This window comes from Phoca vitulina, unplaced genomic scaffold, assembly GCF_004348235.1.
Source record: "Phoca vitulina isolate PV1807 unplaced genomic scaffold, GSC_HSeal_1.0 scaffold19, whole genome shotgun sequence".
Classification (NCBI taxonomy): domain Eukaryota; kingdom Metazoa; phylum Chordata; class Mammalia; order Carnivora; family Phocidae; genus Phoca; species Phoca vitulina.
Window position 1 is genome coordinate 24869062 of NW_022589722.1, and position 7106 is coordinate 24876167.

The following is a 7106-nucleotide window of genomic DNA, read 5'->3' on the forward strand; positions in this document are numbered from 1 at the left end:
GGGGGGGGGGGGGGGGGGGGGGGGGGGGGGGGGGGGGGGGGTAGTGCGCAGCTGGGGAGCGGCCCCCTCCTTCCCGGCTTCCTCCCCCTCTCACTTCTCACAGCCCCTTGCCCTTGACCTCCCCACAGGGTCAACATTTGCTTTTACCTGCTGACAACTGTTCTCTAGGGCTCCTCACCTGGGCTTGCTCCCTGCTCATAGGTGACGCAGGGGACACCAAGGTCACATGAAAGGGGCTGTCCACTCCTGGGCACCGGAGGCTTGGAGCAGCTCTCAGACGCCACAAGCAGGAAAGCCATGAACCCAAGAGCTTTTGCGGTGAGAGGGACGCCAACAATTCTGCCTCTCCTGCAGCTTCCAGGTGTCGATTTTGTCTGCCCTACGGGGAGGCCAGACATTTCTGGCCTGTTTTCCTTACTTTTCCTCACCTGTCCCCTATCAAAGGCCCCCGCCTGCCTGCTTGATTCCTTCAGGGAAGGCTTAGGAAGCTGCTGCTGGAGAAGGCAACCCTAGAGGAGAGGAGCTGTAAGGCAGGAAGGACAAGCATTAATGTCCCCATTTTAGAGATGAAGTAATGGAGGTCCAGAGAGGCCTCAGACTGTGGGTGTTGGAAGGGCAAGTTAAAGTGAGATGTGTTGATGGCCACCAAAAAAATAAACAAAAAAAGCAGCAATACTGGGGTCAGAGGGAGATGGGAACTGACAGGTGGCATCTTTGGTGAGCTCCCCAGAAGTGGCCGGTTAGGTTCATAAAACGAGTAGTCACAGGGGGACCCAAACCCAGTCCCTGTCCCCTTGCGGGGAAGAGTCGGGAAAGGATGGGTGCACAAGGTGACTCTTGAGCTGAACTTTGCAGTGGGGACCCGGGCAAGAGGCCTCCCCACAGATGGAGCGAAAGAGACCATAAGGGAGGGCACGGGGACAGGGGCCTGTGTGACCTGGCCAGGAATGAGCATTTTCCTCGGGCTTGGGCGGCACACAGGGAGTTATGGGCACTGCCGTGGTCTACACGAATACTGGTCACCACGGACCCATCCTGCCGGCATCCGCTTTAGAGTCGTGCTCAGAGCCAGCCTGCGACCTGGGCGCTTTATGACAAGTTTGTGGATGAGGCTACAAGCTCAAGAAGCACAACGGGGCGGGGGGGGGGGGGGGGGGGGTAGCGTGTGGCTGGTTACAGGGGTGGTAGGGGAGAACCCCGTCCTCAGATGTCTGCTTCCACCTCGGCCACGAATTCCCTGAAGGACCCCAGGTAGGTCTCAAGCAAGAGAGGAAGCGCAAAGCCGCCAGGCCCTGGGCCCCGTCCACCCACCTCCTAGTCTGGACTGTTATCTCTTTCAGAGAAAGAGAGAGAGGCCCTGAACTGTCAAACTTTCTGGCCTGTCCTCCCTGGAATGTCCTCCCCTGACCCCCTTCGCTCCCATCTCTGCCAGAGCCTCTGCTTGTCCTTCAAGGCCCAGCGGCTCCCTATGGAGGCTCAGAGCCCCAGCTGGTCCCTCCCGCAATGCTCCCAGCTTGTGTTATACCCTTCGGGTCCACAAGCACCTTGAGGGCCAGGCCCACCATCCATCCCTACAAGCCCTCTGTGCCTACCACAGGATGCACATCGGATGCTTACACCTGCCCAGAGGCTCCCCATCACCTTCCAGGGTGAGCCCAAGCTCCGGGGCGGGGGTGGAGGGGGGAGGGAGAGGAAGGCAAGCATCCACATGACCTGGCCAGCCCACTTCCTGCACCCCTACTCCAGCCACGCTGCACCAGAGACCTCCCAAAACATACCACTCTCACGCCTCCATGTACCTGCTCGCACTCCTGCCTAGATTGTGCTCCTCACTTTGCTGTTAGATAAATGAATAAACCCTTCCTGTCCTTCAAGAATTGGCTCACATGCTACCTCGTCTAAGAATCCTACCCTGTGCCTCCCCTCCCCTCAGCCCTGGGGGTGCCCTCACCCTGCCCAGGGGCTCCCCCAAAGGAGCATTTATCCTGTGATAATGATGGTGCATCTGTTGGTTTGGGTTGCCCCCCTCTTTATTTTTTTATCCGAGCACATAGCATGCTGTTCCTGATTATAGTGGATATTTAATAAATGCTTGGTGAATGAGTGAGGACAAAGGAATAAGCCACCCTAAACCCCCAGGGCCGGCACCTCCAAGGCACCCTCCACTCCTCTCTTACTCCCTTGCGGGTGGTAACAGGCCACACACCCTATTCCCCACCCACTCCGGGCTGCCCAGCACACCACCACCTTGAAACGCTCAGAACATTTATGGGGCACTGAGCTCTGGGTCTGGAAAGTCTGCTTATACCTGAAGCTCATTCAGACTCTAAGCAGGGACACTCTACGAGCCCTCTGCTTCCCTCTTGACGAAGCCTGGCCAGAGGGGCAGGACAGCTGCCCTGGAGGTGCGTGACAGGATCACATTGGCAGCCGGGCCAGGAAGCTGACCTCACATGACTGGCCTCGTGGGGGATCCTGGGAGCACACGCAGAACCGCTCGAGTTGGAAATCAGGCTTCCCGAGCCCCGGCTGCTTATGACAGGATGTCCTATGATTGGAACAATTGGCACAGGCCAGCGACCCCCTCCTGTGCAGCTGAGGTCTCCCCCATCCACTGCCCCGGCAGGATCACCCAGGGCACCCAGCCCGGCCCGAGCACCGCCGCCTTCCTTCCTTCAGGCCCCACCAGCCGCGCCTCTTGGTACATGACCGCATCACCTCCGCCCTCTCGCAAGACCACCGCGCATAAAGCACAGGGTTCCCACATCTGTTAGCTCTCCTGAAGCTCACAAATGCCCGTGAAGGAAGGAAGGCGTGGGTGTTATCCCTGTCTGGCACATAGGGAAACTGAGGCCCAAAGAAAGGAAGTGGGAGGTGTTGCCTGGCGGCTGGACTCATGGCTTCTTCCGACTCCTGAACTGCACTAGGCAGAGGGCCTGCAAACAGTAGGTGCTCAATTAGTGCATAAGACCTGACGGAAGTAGGGGTTAGGTCAAATGTCCTTTCCATGCCCCACCCAAGCCTCTGGGCTTCCAAAGCTGCCTCTAAAACAAAATGTTCCTTCAAATGTTCTCTCCCACCCCAGCTCATCCCAAACTCATTCCTAATGTGAGTGAGGAAGGGGAAAGGGCTTGCCCCCATCACTTTACACACGAAGCAACACTGCTACAATCATCCAGCACCCAGTGAGTACCCGGTGCCTCTCCAGGTGTCAGAGGTAATTACCACATTTAATCCTCAAAACACTCCTACGAGAAGGTGTACTTCTACTCATATTACACGCAGGAAACTGAGGCACAGGAGCTTATGTGACTTGCCAGGGTCTGAACCCAGTTAGTTAGCATCCGGAGCAGCATCTCGTCATCCTCAAACTTGCCTTCAGGAGAAAGCCTGAATGGAAAAGTAGCTGAGTGGCTTGATTTTCAGCCTCTTGTCCTCCAAAAGCTAAGGCTCGCATCTAAAAATGCACCACCGTTCATATGAGCCAGAGTAAAACGCCCTTCAAGAAAGGAAAAGGTGTCTTTTTCATTTGCCTCGCTTAGCACGACCACAGCCAGCAGCAGACTGCCCCCCAACGTGCTGCTGAAGCTCCCAAGGACAGGAGACACCGATAACTTGAAGAGATTGTTGGGCTCGTGCCTAGGTACAGGGTGGCCCATTTTATGAATCATTTTATGATTCACTCTATAAATATTTATCGAAGACCTACTCTGGGGCAGGCATTGTTCTAACTTCTGAGACTTCGCTAGTGAACTAAACAGACAAAAATCCCTGCCCTCCCAGATCTTCTACTTTAGCGAGAGTTAAATAATAAAGAAGATAAATAGGCAAAACATATACATAGGTTTTAGATACTGGGTAGATGCTGAGAAGAAAAGGGAACCAAATAAGGGGGATAAGAAATGCCAAGGTAGAGACTGAAATTTTAGACAGGGTGACCAGGGAAGTCCTGACCAAGAACTTAACCTTGAATAAAGACTAAAAGGAAATGAGGCCAAAATCTGTGTGGATATCTAGGTAAAGAAATGTCCAGGCAGAGGGAAGAGCAAGTGCAAAGGTCCTGGGGCTGCAGCATGCCTGATGAGTTCCAAGTACAGCAAGGACGCCAGAGAAGTCAGAGAAGTAACAGAGTGCCAGGCACACATAAGCGAGAGAAGCCATCGCAGGGCTTGGAGCAAAGCAGTGACATTAGCACATCACTGGCTGGATGAGGGGTGGAGAGAGGCTGCAAGGATAATCCCACAGCTTCAGCCAGAGCAACTGAAAGAAGAATACTGCCATTTCCTAAAGACGGGAAAGTAAGTGGGAGGGACAGACATCGGTGGAAGGTGGGGTAGGGATGAAGGGGATATATATCAGCTTAATTCTAAATACCTTTAACTTTGAAAGGCCCACATTTGAGATGTTGAGCAAGCAATTATATAAGTGAGTCTATCATTCAAGGGAAAGATCTAGACTGGATTGGAGATATAAATTTGGGAGTTGTCAGAGTAGAGATGGTACTTAAAGCTATGACACTGGATGAGATCACCCAAAAAAGAAAAATGAGGATGGACTAAAAAAAAAAGAGAGAGAGAGAAGAGGCATGTCAGGCATGGACCTATGAAAATGTTCTCCGAGGAGCCACCCTCTTACAAAGTGAAGCTCTTGTAACAAGGTCTCCTCTTCACTACGGCCCCCCTCACCCCCTCCACACACACCCAGCACACGTGTGCAGACACGCACACACAGCACTTCCTCTATCTCTTGGTGATGTCATTCTGCTGAGTGAGAAGGAAATTCTCATTGAGGATACTATCACCTACTGAGAAAGTAATCCGTGGAAGGGAGAAAAAGTGACCCGGGCACCGAGACTACAGCAGTGAGCCTCCCACAGCAGGCCAATCACACAGGCTGCAGGGTTTGCAGGTTGCGACTCCAGTCTCATCAACTGGTGTGACCTCAGGCAACGCATTCGCCCTCTTTCTTATGTTAAATAGGAATAACATTGCTAGGTCAAGGGCAATAAACAGTCCAGTGATATTTGTTAAAGAAATGAGGAATTAATGAATGGTAAAAGCAACAACATACAAAAGAGCCTGACTCCCCGCAGCTGATCAATAAATACTGTCAAATGCTAAATGCAGACAGTGGGCCTTCTACTTGTCTTTCCCTCCTTCTTTTGTCATTTTATCCCTTTCCCTTTCCTGGCTGTGACGCAATAGCAAAACCATTGCTTTGTCTTCTACATTTTCTCAAATTTTCAACCTCACAGCAGCCTTACAAGGGCAGGAAATATAATCCCTGTGTCACAAGGAAACTGCAACTTGGGACAGAAAACAGCCTCCAAACTCCAGGTACATTTTAAGGCAGGGACAATAACAAAAACACTGCATTCAGCCCACGGGTGGGGCTCCTGTGTTGCCAAACCAAACCTGCCTAACATCCTGTTGGGTGCGTAAAAGGGCAGGTGAAGCAAAGACCCAGAAGCTCAGGGGAAGGGAAGGTATTTGTTTGGGGTCACATGAATAGTCCATTAAAAAAAAATGGGCACAGATCCCTGAGCCTTCCTTGTCCCACACCCACGGACCTGCCCATCCCAGTGGCAAGGTCAAATAGGTCACACCTTCCAGATCACCAGCTTGCAGGCCATCTCTGGAAGCAGGAGGTGGACACAGAGTTGGGCTGGGAGACGCGGGGGTGAGGAGGCTATGGGGAAGGAGGGAGCATGGTGGGGCACAGGCAGAGATGAAATCTGGAGGCAAATGAGAGACAATAAGCAGAGAGAAGCAGGTAGATGGGAGTCAGAAAGGGGGGGAGAGTAAAATGGACAAGAGGGGAGACACAAACGGAGAACTGCAGAAAACAGGGGATGTGGGGGATCAGGTGGGAATACAGAGGCAGAAAAGTCGGGAGCGCTTAGAAGGGCACAGGAAGGCAATGGGACAATCAATGCGTCCCAGAGTGAAAACTGGGGGCCCTGAGAGTTGGAGGGAGACGGGGATGGGATGACCAAGGAAGTCAGTGATAGAGGGGAGACACACAAGGGAGACGGGTACTAAGGAGGGATCCAGGGCCGAAGCTGGCGTCCCTGGGGAGGTCACAAGTTCGAAATGAGACAAGAGCTGTCACAGGTGGAAGTTGGGGGCGCTGAGGGATCAGAGGGCGGAAGCTGCGGGGACTCAGAAGGTCACACAAGGGTCAATGGAGGACACGACTAACAATCGGGGAACACAAGGGAGGTCTGAAGGAGGGTGGGGGTGGCGACCACCGAATCTGGGCCGCCGAGGAGGTTTGGAGAAGGGCCCCCCAGGCCCCGCCTCCCCTGCGCCGTCACTCACCTCGGCTTACTCAGCACTTCTACTTCCTTCTACTTCCTTCTACTTCCGCAAACAAAGGATCCCGGCCCCACGTGACGGCCCGGCCACCGCCCTCCGCCAATCACTGAAGCCCGTCCTCCGGCCGCCGCTGGGGCCCCGCCCCCGCGCCGCGAGCGGGGGCGGTGCGAGGAAGGCGGGGGCGGAGCTCCGCCATGTTTTCTAACTGCCCAATGGAAGGGGCTCCCAGCGCCGAGGGAGGCCGGGCTTCAGGCTGGAGCCAATCCTCCGCGGCGGGGCGCGGCCACGTCTGTGCGGGGCGGAAGGTCCGCGTGCCGGCTCGTTGGCGGACATGTCGATGAGGGGCGGGAGTCTCCTCGTCCGCCTTCCACCTCCTGAAATAGTCTGGAGCCCTGGAGCCAGAACCTACTGTTAATGACGGCTCGAAAGATAAAAGTGAAACCAGCAGAGACACAGGGCGTGGCAGGGAGGAACCTGCTTTGATTTTTGCTGGGGACCCCCACATTGAGCAAATAAGAATATGGGACGCCCGGTTAAATTAGAATTTTGGCTCAACGACCAATATTTTCTTAGTTTAAATAAGAAACACTAAGTATGGTTGTGCTAAGAAAGTATTCGTTGTTATCTGGCAGGCCTGCACCAACCTGATCTCAGGAAATATCTTAGCACTTTTAGCAGAAACGTGGGCAAATGACTTGGTCTCTGCGAACTCCTCATCCTTAATAAGGATGTTGTGACCTAGAGAGAAATTCATCTCTGTAGCTGCACATAGTGGGATTTCAACAAATG

At 53.8% G+C, this 7106-nt stretch overlaps 1 protein-coding gene across 3 annotated transcripts in view; it reads right to left on the minus strand.

The window, feature by feature from the left end:
• PLA2G6 (phospholipase A2 group VI) overlaps nt 1–6412 on the minus strand; it is a 59412-nt gene extending 53000 nt beyond the window's left edge. For 2 of the 3 annotated variants that reach the window (XM_032416630.1, XM_032416629.1), the window contains exon 1: nt 6321–6412. The gene's annotated coding sequence lies outside the window, so the exon portion shown is untranslated. The remainder of the gene's footprint in view (nt 1–6320) is intronic. The other variant, XM_032416631.1, reaches the window with a different exon arrangement.
• Between the last annotated feature and the right edge of the window lie 694 nt (nt 6413–7106).